We start from the raw sequence: 14,224 nt of genomic DNA on the forward strand, positions 1-14,224 counted from the left end.
TTAAGGAAGAGTTAATTGATGGTGATTTATTAATTGGACTAGTGTAAGCTGCCAAACAAGTAGATCTCAAAATTCACAATGTACTTCTTTTTCATGTAAGTATTTCTCTATAATTATTCAGGGACCCTGGTTCCTTGACTCATGTAGCTCTGTCATCCTCTAGGCCAACTTTTCTCGCCTGAGTTCTCTAGAAAAATAACTTCAGGAAATTGATTTGAGTAATTATATCACATTCATTGTGTACAGTGGATACTTTAGGGCATTGAAGTTTAATTCTCTTACTTGGAACCCTATTTGAGAAGGGTTATCTTAGGGCCTTGTGGTTATTTATATCCAAGTCAGTAGAAAAGAAAACGCTTTTGAAAGATGTGGTGTGGACAAAGTACTCTATCATTTCTGCCACATTCCCTTAGCTAACATGGCTACACCTTACTGCTTCCAGATGAGGAAATGTTATCCAGCATGTGGCTGTGAGGAAGACAAAGCTGCTGTTTATTCCAACAGCTCATAACTCCTTCCCTAAGAATTAAAAATTGCCTTAAGGTAGTGTTCAGGGTTGCTACAGGGATTACATTAGTCAGTCTTTAAATCTTTCGCATAGAAGAACTGGGGTGCAGGCCAGAGATGTGGGGGGTGGGGGTGAGAGGATTCACCAGAGACAGAGTGGGGAGCAGAACAGGCAGATTTACTCTGATGCACTGCTGAGGGGAGCAGTGGGAGAGACAGGAGAGGTCTGCTGCGCCATGTGGGTCAGCTCCCTGGCCAGGGATCAAACTGAGACTGTAGAGGTGATAGTGCTGAGACTTAAATCCCTAGGGGGGTGGGGGTGAGAGGATTCACCAGAGACAGAGTGGGGAGCAGAACAGGCAGATTTACTCTGATGCACTGCTGAGGGGAGCAGTGGGAGAGACAGGAGAGGTCTGCTGCGCCATGTGGGTCAGCTCCCTGGCCAGGGATCAAACTGAGACTGTAGAGGTGATAGTGCTGAGATTTAAATCCCTAGGCTACCAGGGAGGCCCTCAGTCTTTATATCTTAATGATACTCGTAAGAAGTTAGGGAGAGTAGCCTTTCCCCTGTGGTGGTCCAATTTTACTCATTTCTTCCTTCTGGTCTTTTAGGATTACCTCTTCTATATTTGAAGTATGACCTTTATGGAGTCCTAATTTTAATGAAACTGTATACCCTGTCATACATTTGTTTTACATTTTCTTTTTTTTTTTTTAAATAATAGATTTTATTTTTATATTCCCCCATACAATTGCAAACGCCCCATTCTGACCCCAATCCTTCCCCTCCCGCCCTCCACCCCCCAAAAAGTGTCTCTGGTTCATAGTTTTTTGTTGATTTTGATTTTCACTTTCTTATATTCATTTTCCTGGTCCCTTATTTAAGTTTTCTAGATTCCTGCTATGAGTGAGACCATCCGGTATTTTTCTTTTTCTTTTTGGCTTATTTCGCTGAGCATGATCCCTTCCAGCGCCATCCATGTTGCTGCAAATTGCATGTGTTTATCTTTTTTGAATGCTGAGTAATATTCCATGGTATATATGTACCACATCTTCTTGATCCAGTCATCTATTTTTGGGCATTTGGGTTGTTTCCAAAGCTTAGCTATTGTAAACAGTGCTGCTATAAACATAGGGGTGCAGGTGTTCTTTGGAATTGATGTTTCTGTGTCCTTTGGGTAAATACCTAGGAGTGGAATTGCTGGATCATATGGAAGCTCTATGTTTAGTAGGTCCAGAAATCTCCACACAGCTCTCCATAGTGGTTGGACCAGTTTGCACTCCCACCAACAGTGCAGAAGAGTTCCTTTTTCTCCACACCCTCGCCAACATTTGTTGTTGCTAGTTTTTTTAATATGTGCCATTCTCACTGGTGTGAGATGGTATCTCATGGTAGTTTTGATTTGCATTTCCCTGATTACAAGTGATGTTGAACATTTTTTCATATGTCTGTTGGCCATTTGCATTTCCTCTTCAGAGAAGTTTCTTTTTAGCTCTTCTGCCCATTTTTTGACTGGATTATTTTCTTTGTTGTTGCTGAGTCTCATCAGCTCTTTGCAGATTTTTGTGATCAGTCCTTTATCATTAGTGTTGGGTGCAAAAATGTTCTCCCAGTTGGTGGGGTTTCTCTTTGTTTTTGTTATTGTCTCTTTTGCTGTGCAGAAGCTCTTTAATTTGATGTAGTCCCAGCTGTTTATCTTTGTCTTCAGTATCACTGCTTTGGGTGATGTGTCTGTAAAGATGTCTTTGATGTGCAAATCCCATAGCGTTTCGCCTATATTTCCTTCTATGTATTTTATGGTTTCAGGTCTTATGTCTAGTTCTTTAATCCATTTTGAGTTGATTTTTGTGTATGGTGTGAGGTAGTGGTCAAGCTTCATTCTTTTGCATGTAGCGACCCAGTTTTCCCAGCACCATTTATTGAACAAACTTTCTTTGCTCCAATGCATAGTCTTTGCTCCTTTGTCAAAGATTAGTTGACCATAAATCTGTGGGTTTATTTCTCGATTTTCTATTCGATTCCATTGGTCTGTATGTCTGTTCTTGTTCCAATACCATGCAGTTTTGATGATTATGGCTTTGTAATATAGTTTGAAGTCTGGGAGTGTGATGCCTCCATTTCCTTCTTTTTTTTTCAGTAGAGCTTTGGCTATTCGGGGTTTTTGGTGATTCCATATGAATTTCATCAATAATTGTTCTATTTCTTTGAAGAATGCCATTGAGATTTTGATTGGAATAGCATTGAATCTGTATATTGCCTTTGGTAGGATGGCCATTTTAATAATGTTTATTCTTCCAATCCATGAGCAGGGGATGTCTTTCCATTTCTTTGTGTCTTCTTCTATTTCTTTTAACAGTGTTTTATAGTTTTCTTTGTATAGGTCCTTTACCTCTTTTGTTAGATTTATTCCCAAATATTTGATTTTTTTTGTTTCGATAATAAAAGGGATGGTTTTTTTGATTTCTTCTTCTTCAGATTTATTGTTTGTGTATAGGAAGGCTACTGACTTTTGCGTGTTGATTTTGTATCCTGCCACTTTACTGAATTGATTGATGAGTTGAATTAGTTTTTCTGTGGAGATTTTGGGGTTCTCTATGTATATTATCATATCATCTGCAAATAGTGATAGTTTGACTTCTTCTTTTCCTATTTGGATTCCTTGGATGTCTTTCTCTTGTCTTATTGCTCTGGCTAGGACTTCCAGTATTATATTGAAAAGCAGTGGTGAGAGTGGACATCCTTGTCTTGTTCCAGATCTTAATGGAATTGCTTTCAGCTTTTCACCATTGAGAATGATACTGGCTGTTGGCTTGTCATAGATGGCCTTTATGATGTTGAGGTATGTTCCTTGTATCCCAAGAATTTCAAGGGCTTTTATCATGAATGGGTGTTGCACTTTGTCGAAAGCTTTCTCAGCATCTATTGATATTATCATATGGTTTTTATATTTCTTTTTGTTGATGTGTTGGATAACGTTGATTGATTTTCGGATGTTAAACCATCCTTGTGCCCCTGGAATGAATCTAACTTGGTCGTGGTGAATTATCTTATGGATACATTGTTGGATTCTGATAGCTAAAATTTTATTGAGGATTTTTGCATCAGTGTTCATTAGGGAGATTGGCCTATAGTTTTCCTTTTTTGTGTTGTCCTTATTCGGTTTTGGTATTAGTATAATATTGGCTTCATAGAACGTGTTTGGTATTGTCCCTTCCTTCTCAATGTTTTGGAAGAGTTTGTGAAGGATAGGCACCAATTCGTCTCTGAATGTTTGGTAGAATTCATTTGTAAATCCATCAGGTCCTGGGCTTTTGTTTTTGGGGAGGTTTTTGATTACCATTTCAATTTCGCTAATTGTAATTGGTCTGTTTAGGTGTTCTATTTCTTCTTTATCTAGCTTTGGGTGATTGTAGAGTTGTAGGAATTTGTCCATCTCCTCTAGATTGTTGAACTTGTTTCCATATAACTGTTCATAGTAGTTACTGATTATTCTTTTGATTTCTGCTGTGTCCGTTGTGATTTCTCCTCTTTCATTTATGATCCTGTGTATTTGTGCTTTCTCCCTTTTTTCCTTTGTGAGCCTGGCTAGGGGTTTGTCTATTTATTTTTTCAAAGAACCAGCTCTTGGTTTCATTGATCTTTTGGATTGTTTTTTTAGTTTCAATTTCATTTATTTCTGCTTTGGTTTTTATTATTTCTTTTCTTCTACTGGTTTTGGGGTTTTTTTGTTCTTTTTCTAGATCTTTGAGCTTCGAGATTAGGTTGTTTCTTTGAGTTCTTTCTTGTTTTTTGATGTGAGCTTCTATTGCTATATATTTTCCTCTTATTACTGCTTTTGCTGCATCCCATACATTTAGGATATTGGTGTCCTCCTTGTCATTTAATTCAAAGAATTTTTTAATTTCTTTTTTGATCTCCTCGTTAGTCCAGTGGTCTTTCAGTAGTGTGGCTTTTAATCTCCATGAGGTAGGATAGTTCCTTGCCTTCTTTTTATGATTTATTTCTAGTTTGATGCCTTCGTGGTCAGAAAAGATGGTTGGTATGATTTCAATCTTGGTGTATCTGTTGATGTTTGTCTTGTGCCCCAGTATGTGATCGATCCTGGAGAATAATCCGTGTGCGCTTGAGAAAAATGTGTACTCCGTTTTTTTTGGGTTTAGTGTTCTATAGATGTCTGTTAAGCCCAAATGCTCTAGGTCCTTATTTAGAGCTTTAGTTTCTTTACTTATTTTTTGTCTTGTTGATCTATCCATTGTTGATAGTGGTGTGTTGAAGTCTCCCACTACGTATGTGTTTTCTCTGATGTCTGTTTTCAGAGAGGACAACAGTTGTCTGATATATTTTGGTGCTCTTTCGTTTGGTGAGTATATGTTAATGAGTGTTATTTCTTCTTGAAGTATTGTCCCCTTAATCATAATGTAGTGACCATTGGGGTCTCTTTTTATTTTTTTGAGTTTGAAGTCTGTTTTATCTGATATAAGTATAGCTGTTCCTGCTTTCTTTTTTGGCCCATTTGCTTGTAGGATTGTTTTCCATCCTTTGACTTTGAGCCTATTTTTATCTTTTGTAGCTAAATGTGTTTCCTGGAGACAGCAAAAGGTTGGGTTTTGTTTCTTAATCCAGGCTGTAACTCTGTGTCTTTTTATTGAAGAGTTTAGTCCATTTACATTTAGAGTTAATATTGATATGTTAGCATCTGTATTTGCCATTATGTTTGTCTTTCCTTTGATTTTATTTATTTATTCTTTTAATAACTTTTTTTTTTTTTTTTTTTGGGTCTTCTTTCGTTGTTATTCGTCCCTCTGAGGTTCTGGCTTTAGGATTCCTTGTAGTATTTTTTGGAGTGGGGGTTTAGTCGTAATGAAATTCCGGAGTTTCTCTTTGTCTGGGAAGGTCCATATTCTTTCTTCATGGAGGAAAGAGAGCTTTGCGGGATAGAGTATTCTTGGTTGGCATCTGTTTTCTTGGAGTCTGTTGACTATGTCCCTCCACTCTCTCCTTGCCCGTAGTGTTTCTTCAGAGAAGTCTGATGTCAGCCTGATTGGTTTTCCTTTGAATGTTATCTGTTTCTTCCCTCTTGTCAGCTTCATTATTTTTTCCTTGTCCTGGATTCTTGGGAGCTTTACTATTATGTGTCTTGCTGTGTTTTTCCTTTCGTCGTGGAAGTTTGGTGTTCTTCTTGCTTCTTGTATATCAATTTTCAGCTCCTTCTTCGCATTTGGGAAGTTCTCTTCAATTATATCCATGAATATTTTCTCTGTTCCTACATCTCTCTCTCCTTCTGGAATTCCTATAACTCTTATATTTCCTTTCCTCATGGAGTCAGATAGTTCCCGAAGTCTTTCTTCATTCTTTTTCCTTCGTACTTCTCTTTCCTTTTCTGTTTTGGTTCTTTTTATTTCTGTGTCTTCAAGAGTACTTATTCGCTCTTCCATTTCACCTATTCTGCTTTCATTGCTTTTCCCAGAGTTCTTTAGTTCCTCCATTAATTCTTTGATCTCCTGCATTTCTTTTACTTCCCTCTTTAGGGACTCAATTTCCTTCTTCTGATCTATCACTTTTTTAATCATGGCAATTTTAAATTCTCTTTCTGGAAGGCTCAGAGGTTCTTCCAAGTTGCTGTCGTTGCAATCTGGGGAGTGGTTTTCTTTTTGTGGTGTGCTTCTTTCCTGAGGAGTTGTTAGGTTGCGTGTGGTTCTTCTACTCCCTACTGTCTGTTTTCTAATTTGTCGTATGCGTTGGGACACTGTGTTGCTCGGACTGATTGGCATCTTGGGTGAACTTCTCCGCTCCCCTCTGGCTCTTCCAGGAGCCATCTCTGTCTTCTGGGGGAGCTTTCTGCTGGTTTTAGGCAGTTTTTACTGAAGAAATGTCCCTGTTCTAAAATGGTGAAGCGGGATGCAGTCCCTGCGCCTCCGGTTTCAGGCACACTCTTCTGCGCACACGGTCTGCCCCGCACGTGGGTGCCTGCTCCCTCTGTGGGCTCAGACTGCTGGTCGGAAGGGGCCTGGCGTGGGCTAACTTCCCGGCTGGCCACTGGGTCCTCCAGAAGCCTTCTGCCCTTTTCAAGCAGTCTTAAGAAACTTCCTGTTCTATGGGGTGTTAGTGACTTTTTTTTCCTGGTCGCTAGGTGGCGCCAGAGATCTCTCCTATTGTCCTTGGGGGGCTGTTTTTAGCCTCCCCCCACCCCGTGGGACAGGGAACAGAGCGGGAATGGTAGGGTACACCTCAACAGCTTTGGGGTGCTGTGTCTGCCTTGTGCCCCGCCGTCGTGGAGAACCCACGCCCCGAATTTTTGTGCCCCGGGTCTCAGTTCAAAGCCCTCAGTTCCAGGACGCGGGCTGTAGCCCAGTTCAGTGGCGCGGGAATGGCGCCTTTTGCACCGCTCCCGTGCCTGGGCGCCTGGTTCCTGCTTACTCAGGGAGGGACCTTCACCTCAGTGAGGACCTCCACGCGTCTCCCCGCAAGCCTAGGTCGCAGGCGCGGGGACCTGGGCAGCCGAGATCCCGGTCTGCACTTGCTTTTCAAGCGCGCCCAGCGGGCCGCTTTTCCCGGCAGCCCGGGCTGTGCGCGCGTCTCCCGGGGTCTTTGTTCTTCTCTAATGGCGCCCGGAGCCGTTCGCTCACCGCCGCGGCGAATCCTGCAGGGTTCGCCTCAGCTCCCGTTCACGGGGTGTGGTGGCTGCAATAGTTCCTTTCCACTCACAGTCCCGCTTGCTGCGTCGTTTGTTCTTGTTGGCCGTTTTGGTTTGTTGTTTCCCTCCTCTCTGCCGGTCGGAGAGTGCCGCCTCTGTGGGCGGGGGAGGGGAGCAGGGTTCTGTGCTTTCCTCCCTTCTGGTCCTCTTTTATGGCCACTTTCTTCTTCGGGTAGTTTGCTGGAGTCACCCGTTTATCTTCCGTGTCCCAGTTCTCACTGGGACCTGCCGCTTTTCCTCCCTATTAACTTTTTTTAATGGGAGATCTTACTCGCAGCGTCTCCTCGCCGCCATGTTGCTCCGCCCCCTCTCTTGTTTTACATTTTCAACCTATAGACTAAAAAGACACCCACATCTGCTGTATTTTTTTTTGTAATCCCCAAAATAGTAATATATACCTGCTTCAGAGATGAGGAAAACAAAGTGTAGAAGTTTATTGCTAGCCACAGTTACAGAATTACTGGCAAAACTTGAGTCTTGCCATTGAGTCTTATTTATCTTAACCATAGACTAACCTGTACCTCTTGTTAGTTGGTGCTGGTTTAAAGTTGTATGATACCCCTTATTGTTAGGGACCTTAATAGAAAATCTCACCAAAGGTCATCTTTGCTCTTCAATCAAATTTACTTTTTAGAGTATAAAACAATATAAAGACATTCATGAGGAGGCTTGACAGGGTCAACAGTCAGCAAGATATCTTTAAATAAATAGTCCCTAAATAGTTATAGGGCCTCCCTGGTGGCGCAGCGGTTGAGCGCTAGGTTGCAAAGCTGCTCGCAGCCTCTGCAGTGCCAGTTCGATCCCCGGCCACCAGTGAGGGTCCCACATGGCGCGCAGACCTCTCCTGCCGCCCACTGCTCCCCTCAGCAGTGTACTTTGTCACTCTGCCTGTTCTACTCTCCGCTCTGGCTCTGGTGAATACTCTCACCCTCCCGTGCCTCTGACTGTACCCAGTGCTTGTATAAATAAATAATAAATAAATAAATAAATAAATAAATAAATCTTTTAAAAATAATAGTTATATAGGTTATTTTCACATTAATTTCTTCCTCCTAATGCTCATATCTCTGAGCTCAGAGGCAGAATGTTGATAAAGTGTTTCCCTCCGCTTGGTAAGTCAGGGTGTAGAGGTTTAAAATCAAGTAGTCATACACTTTCAGCTATCCAAACTAGTTCCAGTTAAGTGAAGCCCGGGTAAGATGAAAATGTTACATCTGTTACATCCAATCATTTTTTCCCCTCTTAGAAGTTATCATGTTCAACTTAGGGATGAGAAATATTGTTTACTTTTATTCAGTTACTTCTCTATTTTGCTGCCATAATTCTCTCTCCTGGTAGAATCTGGGTGACTTAAACCATAGAAATTATAGTTTCAGCGCTATTCTGTGATTGAATGTTGTTGTAGTTTTTTTTTTAATATAAATTATTTTTTATTTATTTTAACATTTATCATTTTTTTAAATTTTTTAGACAATATTTGCTTCCCCTCACCCCCTCAGATTGAGTCCGCCCCCATAGAATTTCCTTCCCCAAGGCACCCGTGTACCATCACCACAGTCCCCTGAGCTCCTCCCTCCCTTCCTCTCATCCCTCTCTCTCCTCCTCCCCTGCAGTATGTCTTTGGTTTATAATTGTCTGTTTTTACTTTGTTGTGTTTTGTACTGTTATTATTATTTTTTTACACTGATGTCTTATTTGGTTCCCCTATATTCCTGTTATAAGTGAAACCATCCAATATTTTTCTTTTTCCTTCTGGCTTATTTCACTGAGCATAATTCCTTCCAGTTCCATCCACATTGCTGCAAATGGCATGAGTTTCTCTTTTTTGATTGCTGGATAATATTCCATTGTGTATATATACCACATCTTCTTGATCCAGTCATCTATTTTTGGGCATTTGGACATGAAGATCAAAATCATTCCAACTATCTTCTCCGATCATAAAGGCATCAAGCTAGAAATAAATCATGAAAAGAAAACGAGGAACCCTCCCACTTCATGGAAATTGAAATCCACATGACTGGAAGACCACTGGACTAATGAGGGGATCAAAGAAGAAATTAAAAATTACTTTGAGCTGAATGACAAGGACACCGCTTTCCAGAATGTATGGGATTCAGCAAAAGCAGTAATAAGAGGAAAATATATAGCAATACAGGCTCACATCAACAAACAAGAAAGAACTCAAAGAAATAACCTAATCTCACATCTCAAAGAGCTAGAAAAAGAACAACAAAAACCCTAAAGCCAGTAGAAGAAAGGAAATAATAAAAATCAAAGCAGAAATAAATGAATTAGAAATTAAAAAAACAATCCACAAAGGATCAGTGAAACCAAAAGTTGATTCTTTGAAAAGTAAACAAAATAGACAAACCTCTAGCCAGGCTCACATAGAAAAAACGGGAGAAAACACATATAAATAGGATTACAAATGAAAGAGGAGAAATAACAACAGACTCAGTAGAAATCAAAAGAATAATCAGAGATTACTATGAATACTTATATGCAAACAAATTCAGCAACCTAGAAGAGATGGACAGATTCCTAGAACGATATCATCCAAAGCTGGACAAAGAAGAAATAGAACTAAACAGACCAATTACAAGCAGCGATATTGAAGCAGTAATCAAAGCACTCCCCAAAAACAAAAGGCCAGGTCCAGACAGCTTCACAAATGTTGTAGTTTTTTAAGTGATCATTCTGCCTTCATTTAAAAGCTGATCTTCAGGGCCTCCCTGGTGGCGCAGCTGGGCTGCAAAGCTGCCTGCAGCCTCTGCACCGCTGGTTCAATCCCCGGCCACCGCCAGCGAGGGTTCCACATGGCACACAGACCTCTCCTGCCGCACCCACTGCTCCCCTCAGCAGTGTATTTGGTCAGTCTGCCTGCTCTGCTCTCCCCTCTGACTCTGGTGAATTCTCTCACCCTCTCGTGCTTCTGACTGTACCCAGTGCTTGCATAAATAAATAAATAAATCTTTAAAAAAAACAAAAAAAAGCTGATCTTTGGATTTTTGGCACCTAAGAAAGTCTTTTTTTTTTTTTTTTAAATCTCCCAATCCCAAACTTAGGTACTCTGTAGTTTGGACAGTATGGTTTTTATCATTTCCCACTATGTCTGCCTTTCCAGATATGTCAAGGCTCAGCTCAAATGCTCTCTCCTCAGGAGACTTTCCTATGTCTATCCCTTTTTTTTTACTTTTCAATTTTTTTTTATGTGGGTGAACTATGGGAGTTAAGTCATAGGGACTAAAACAGAAAATAAAGCTACTATATATGGGATACAGAAGGATGGTCTTACAGACTACAGCGAGGCTGGAGGTTTGGCAGTGAGTGAATTCACCAGAGACAGTGGAGAATAGAAAAGGTGGATGTATTGAAGTACCCTGCTAAGAGAAGCAGCAGGCAAGTCAGGAGAAGCCTGCTGTTCCATGTCTATCCATTAACCCTTATTATATTTTGTGAAGAGCCCTGCTGTCCCATGTCTATCCCTTAACTCTTACTATATTTTGTTTCGATATAAATCTTAATCCTCTTGGGGCCTCCCTGGTGGCGTAGGGGTTAAGTCTCTGTGCTAACACACTATTGCCACTGTGGCCTGAGGATCCCCGGCCAGGGAGCTGACCCACATAGGGCACAGCAGACCTCTCCTCTCACCCACTGCTCCCCTTGGCAGTGGATTTCAGTGGATCTGCCTGTTTGCTCCCCACTCTGTCTCTGGTGGATTCTCTCACTCCCTACACCTCTGGCCTATACCCCAGTTCTTGTATGCATAAATAAATAAAAACAAAATCTTAAAAAAAATCTTAATCCCATTTTAAATGAGGACAGAGGCTGTGTCTTAATCAGCTGTGTCCTCCCCATGAGCCAATGCATCTGCTGCTCGTCATGGGATCCTCTATTCTCAGGAATCCTGCAGGAACTTCAGAAATCAAAGAACAAAGAGCTTTAAACTATTACATAATCCAAGAAGTGCTTTTCAAGATGATTTTCAACATTGTTTCAAGCTTTATGATTAGCATTACATCTGCCAATGCATGGAACTAAATTATCTCCAGTTTCACTTGACGCTAAAGCACAATCAGACATCTGTTGCAGCCTGATTTGTGTTTTGCCTCTTTCCCCTCTGGCCTTTGCCCACACTGTGTGCTCTAGCTCCTTAGCCACCTTTTCCTTTGTATTCCTAATATGATGCCACACGGACAGGTCCCAAGTAATTTTTAGAACTGTCCCTGTGGACTGATTTTATATCAACTGGAAGGAATTATCTGTTTTTGTAGGGATATCCAATTCATGAAGGATGGAAAGCTGCTTTCTGGGGTCACTGTGTCTATCCAGGACCGTTTTAACGGGCTTTACATTTTCCTATTCAGTGTTCATAGTGATAAGTATAGAGTGATGTGGAAGAAATGCTGCAGCCACAAACTTCTTGTTGAAGAAATTCCTGGTCCAGGAGAAGTGTTGACTTTTTGATATCCTGTGGGAAGGAAATCACCCATTCAATGCTGTTTGGGAGGCAAGCAAAGCCAGGTTGAAAGCCTTTTTCTCTTCTTGGCTCATTTTAAAATTAGATACTGAAGTTAATTATTCATAGGGTTTGTCCTTAAATATTACATTTTTCCTCCTAGCAGAAAAATAAAAGCTCTCAAAGTAACTTTATGAAAATGTTCTTAATTGCTATCATGGGTGAATTATAGAAGGAATTTTTTTTTTATGCATGCAAGAACTGGGGTGTAGGCCAGAGATATGGGGGGGTTGGTGAGAGGATTCACCAGACACAGAGTGGGGAGCAGAACAGGCAGATTCACTGGAATACATTGCTGAGGGGAGCAGCAAGGAAACAGAAGAGGTCTGCTGGGCCATGTAGGTCACCTCCCTGGCCAGGGATTGAACTCATGCTGCAGTGGGTGCTAGTAGGGTCATAGTGCTGAGACTTAACCCCTTGGGCCACCAGGGAGGTCTCATAGGAGGGATTTGTAATGGGGATTTGACCATACAGTTGTGGAAAGTGGTGAAGTTGTCTTTGTAGCACTGCCCTCCCCTGCTAGATGCTGGAACTTGAAGCCCCAAGGGATGGACAGCAGGTATAGTTGGGGAGACCAAGAACAAGCTGGCATTCAAAAGCATGAGCTGGAGCCCAGGAGAATGTGCTAAAATTCATGTCAGTTCACACCGCTGATCTTGATGGTGGGCATCGTGTAGAAACTGAGCTCCTTCGGGAAGCTGAAGGAAGATCCATGTGCAGAGCTGCAGGCTCAGATGCTGACTCACACCAAGGAGCAAGCCAGGAGGTAAGTCACAATGTGTGGGAGTTGTAAAGTGGTGCTGATTCATCTGGGCCCTCCAAATCTTGCACAAGAATTTGTGGTTCTTTCTCACTGGAAGTATGGGGATAGGAATTCTTGGAAATGTAGTTTAGGGAATTCTAGGAAATGTAGTTCAGTCTAGTCTGGAGTAAACATTAAAAAGCACAATGGCTGTGACGAGATGGTAGGATTTCAGGTAACCATACTTTATAGTTTTACATTTTTTTTTTTAAGATTTATTTATTTATGCATACAAGAACTGGGGTACAGGCCAGAGGTATGTGTGTGTGTGTTAGGACTTACCAGAGACAGAGTAGGGAACAGAACAGGCAGACTAACTGAAATACACTGCTGAGGGGAGCAGCAGGCATGACAGGAGAGGTCTGCTGCGTCATGTGGGTCAACTCCCTGGCCAGGGATCAAACTCGTGCTGCAGTAGCTGTGGACTGCTTCACAGTGCTGTGCTTAAAGCCTTGCGCCTCCAGGGAGACCTACATGTTGTTTTAATTCTTTGCAAAAAACATGTATGATTTATATAATCTGAAAAATATAAAACTTCTTTTGCGGGGGAAAAATCTTCCTTTAATAAAGGGAGTTAGAAGAATTGAAGGTAAACTATTAAGAATTGAGAGACGAGGCCATCTATACAGGTGAATGTCACTGATTTTACCTGAAAGAAGTATAAAAAAAAAGCCCATGTTTCTATGTCTTTTACTTAATGGTTTTTGACAATGGCTGTAGTCTCTGAAAATCCAATGACATTGTTCTCAGGAAGAGCAATTTCTCAATCACTGTGCATCTCCCAGTGCAGAGCAGTGACTGTGACTGGAAGTTACAATATCCTTTGCAGTCTGCCTAGTGCTGCTGCAGATGATGTAATTGGCAGAAACATCATTCTGGCTCTCAAGGATTCTCTCCTTGCAACCAAAATCCTTTTCTGGAGTGTACAGAAGAGCATGTGTGTCAAGATTATAAACACAGAAATTGAGAAACTAACGACTCTTCTTAGTGTGCTAAGATTTAGATTCGGCACTCCAGAACTGGAACAGTTGGATGGCCTCTTAATTGTCACCTGGAACCGAATCTCAGACTATCTTCTAAGCTAGGCACGTGGGACATTTTCACCTACCCAGCATTCCCCTGAGGTTTCCTGAGGTTATGCCACTGACAGGGTGTTAACTAGAACATCACCCTTTCTCCTCTCCACTCATGAAAAAGTCAGAAAGTAAGTGAGTGAAAGTAACACTGTAGGGAGGACTTTTCAGTTAATAGGAACTTAACAGAAAAGGCAAACTGAAATTTCAAATCATTAGTAATAATTTGTTATCCCACTTGAGTATCACTACACTAAGTAAAAAAATTGTGGTCGCCAAATTAGTATCCATGTAAAATATGGGTGTGTGGGCCTCCCTGGTGGCCCAGGGGTTAAGTCTCAGTGCTATCACCTCTACGGCCCCTGAGTTCGATCCTGGGCCAGGGAGCTAATTCACATATGGCACAGCAGACCTCTTCTGTCTTGCCCGCTGCTCCCCTTAGCAGTGTATTTCAGTATATCTGCCTATTCTGCTCCCTACTCTGTCTTGGTGAATCCTCTCAACAACCTCCCCCCACCACACCCCAATCCCCTGCACCTCTGGCCTATACCTCAGTTTTTCTATGCAAAATTAAATAAAACATAATTTTTTTAAAATGTGATGTGGGAAGATAGAACCAGTTGTA

Source organism: Talpa europaea (genome assembly GCF_964194135.1).
Source record: "Talpa europaea genome assembly, chromosome: 16".
Lineage (NCBI taxonomy): Eukaryota > Metazoa > Chordata > Mammalia > Eulipotyphla > Talpidae > Talpa > Talpa europaea.